This window comes from Tupaia chinensis, unplaced genomic scaffold, assembly GCF_000334495.1.
Source record: "Tupaia chinensis unplaced genomic scaffold, TupChi_1.0 Scaffold143913_1, whole genome shotgun sequence".
Lineage (NCBI taxonomy): Eukaryota > Metazoa > Chordata > Mammalia > Scandentia > Tupaiidae > Tupaia > Tupaia belangeri.
The window spans coordinates 820,199-823,487 of NW_006203764.1; the positions used below are offsets into that span (position 1 = coordinate 820,199).

Here is a 3,289-nt window from a genome sequence, read left to right on the forward strand (position 1 = left end):
TCCCCCCCCCTGAGCCCAGGCCACCCACCTGCACCCACCTCCACCCACCTGAGCCCGGGTCACCCACATCCACCCACCTGCACCCACCTCCACCAACCTGAGCCCAGGTCACCCACCTGCACCCACCTCCACCCACCTGAGCCCGGGTCACCCACATCCACCCACCTGCACCCACCTCCACCAACCTGAGCCCAGGTCACCCACCTGCACCCACCTCCACCCACCTGAGCCCAGGTCACTCACCCTCCATTCCACCACCCCCTCCCCACCCTCTCCCCTGTCTACCTACTCGCCCATCTGCCTCCCACTAAGCTACCAAATCCACACACCGTGTCCCCTCCCGGCACCCACCCACTTACCTCCCCACCCTCTATCCACCCTCCCACCTTCTATCCATCTCACTCAGCTGTCCACCTCCGCCAACCTAACCAGGCTCCTCTTCACCTTGTCGCCCTCTTCATTACCCACCCTACCTCTCTCTACGCATTACCTGCCCATCAACCACTCACCACTCCACGCGCTCATCTGCTCACCTAACTCTCCACTGGCTACTCCCTCACCCCTACCGCACCCCCTGCTCCCCACCCACCTCCACCTAACGGGGGTCCACCGATCTTCCACCAGCCCATCCATTTAGCCCCCACCCTCCGCCCAGCCTCTTCCCCACCACCGTCCACACACCCAGGGTTGCTCAGTGCTGGTACACACGTGGGTGCTGGACACTTGTGTGTTGACCCACGGACTGAGGGACCTCAGTGCTCGTTTCCCCTCTCCGCCTCCTTTCTCCCTCCCTCCCTCCCTCCAGCCTTCCTGCCCTCCCATCCCTGCTTCTCTTCTCCCTCCCTCCTTCCCTCTGGCCTCCTCTCCTCACCTCCCTTCTCCCTCCCTCCATCCAGCCTCTCCTCCTGGCTCCCTCCACCTGCCCTTCATCTGTGTTCTCTCACTGCATTCTTGCCTTGATTTTAAAACAGTTCACAGAGTTCAATTGTGATTATTTTTTAAAAATTCAACTTGGTGGGACCAGCAGATGGTGTAATGGTTACATCACTGGACTCCCATATGGCCGATCGCGGTTCAAGTCCCAGACCTGATGGCTTGAAACTCACGCCGGGTGCGTGTGCATGCATGCCCAAAATCCTGAAAGGAGAATGGAGGAGAAGGGATTGCAGCGTGGCCATCTCCCCTGGGGGTGATTTCTTGCTTTCTTTCTATCTCCGTCTCTCTGGTGAGTGCATATACCCTATCAAAAAAAAAATCTATAAAAACAATCGATTTGACGAGTACACATACCCTATCAAAAAAAAATCTATAAAAACAATCGATTTGGTTCTTATGTCTGCCTGTTCACTTTTAGAAATCATGTCCTTTTGCCTGAAATTTTGCATTCCCCTTGGATCCAGTCTGCATCCACTGCCGTGGGGTGCACTTTTTACAGCCTCTCTGAGCTCATCCAAGTGGCCAAAGAACCAGGGGCTGACGCTGTGGTCTGTGTGTCTCGCGCTGGGCCGGGTTGTCTCCAGGGGGCTGCGTAATTTGCACTGTGAGCTCATCTTAAGAGGAAGCCCAGGCCTGGGGCATGCTCTCCCAGTGGCTTTGCGTTCGCTCTGGCTGGCGACGTTCCCCGGGAATCACCCTCGTGATTCCTGTTTTCATGTCCATGCATTGGTGTGGGGTCCCTGAATCAAGTGAGCGCTCCGACCTTGAACCCCAGGCCACACCATGTGACAGGCTCCTGGCTCCATATTCTGAAAGGCGACCAGATTTTTGTCGAATTTGGTTTTTGTTCTTAAGCTCAGGGTAAAACACATAGGGTTCCTTCTCGTATCATGTTCGCGGAAAGATTATTTTCTAGTTCATCTTTGACTGGGGTTGGGGGCAGCCACTCGAGGGGTCTGCCTTTCTGTTATGGTCTTTGCTTCTGCTTCTGCTGGGTCCAAAGCCTCACCCTCCATCCAGCCTGAGCACTAAGCCTAAGCTTCTAGTAGCCAGGACTTGGGGCACACAGCGGAATTTCATGGGGGTGTCCGGAACGCCTTCCCTTTGGGGCCTAGGGATGTCCCCCACCTAGGTGTGGTGTGGCCTGCCTTTAACCCGTGCGTGTTCTAGCTTAGCCACGGCCCTGCTCTCTGTAGGACGAGGGTGTTCAGGTACCTAGTCTGCCACAGAGCAGAAAACGGAATTCTGGATTGTTCATCCTCACAAATGAAGGGAAATTCGTCCTATGATAATCAGAGATGGGGAGTCCATCAGGGAATCCTAGCCACTGGGGAAGGGGCCTGGTTCGAGGTTCAAGGCCAGGCAGGGCTGCTTCCTGGCTGTGTGGTCTCGGGGCAGCCCCCCTCCATAACTGGGTAGTGAAGGCTGAATGAGTCCTGTGAGCGCCTTTGAAACTGGCAGCGTTTTCCAGTACAGAGGACGGTGCACTCGGGAGCAGTGAGAGCAAACAGCAGCAGCAGTGATGCTGGACCAGCAGCGGGCATCCCGGACTTTCCAGTGAACGGCCGAGAACCCCATCCCTGCAGCCTGAGGGCACGCGAGCCCAGGGTCCCTGGAGTGACCGGCCTTCCAGGGCACTACACAGGTGGCAGATGGGTGGGCAAGGCAGGGGCTGGGCTTGCCTCGGGGGCATAGCCATTCAGCCCTTGCCCAGCCCCGCGGAGTCCCTAGTGGCCAGGATAGGCTTCACAGTAACTCCCCCGAAGTTCTGCCCCCAGGCCTGGACAGTGCCTGTCCCACGTCTTCCTTGTGGTGACAACAGGAAGCAGGTGCTGGTGCCACTCAGCAGAGAGCCCTAGTGCAAGGTGCAGGGAGAGGAAGTGGACAGTGGTTGGTGTGTGTGTGCACGAGTGCACGGGCAGGTGGGAGGGGTGGACGCCGCGGTGCTGGATCTGGCCCCGATGCAGAGAGGAGCATCTAAGAGAGTCTCTTCATTGTTCTGGCACGTGATCCAACAACCAGGTAGTGGCACAGTGATAACGCAACTGGGCCTATATCAGAAAGGTCCCGGGTTCACATCCCACAGCCTCCCTGAACATAAATCCTGGCTGGCTGAGATGGGCGGGCTGCAGCATGAAGACTGATCGGGGGTGCAGTCTCTCTCAGCTTCTCCCTTATGGAATAAATAAATAAATAAACAAAAAAAGATTATATTTAATTGTTAAAAAAAACAAAAATTATAGAGTCATAACTCATTAATGAGTGCTATCTTTTTTTTTTTTTTTTTTTTTTTTCATCTTCCCCGGTCTAGCACATTGCTTGGCACATGGTACATAGCAGGGCACCAACACTT

General features: G+C 55.6%; 1 protein-coding gene across 3 annotated transcripts in view; it reads left to right on the forward strand.

Annotated features, from left to right (window-relative positions):
• SYNE3 (spectrin repeat containing nuclear envelope family member 3) overlaps positions 1-3,289 on the forward strand; it is a 110,833-nt gene that overhangs the window by 62,464 nt on the left and 45,080 nt on the right. The gene's annotated exons all lie outside the window — the stretch shown is intronic.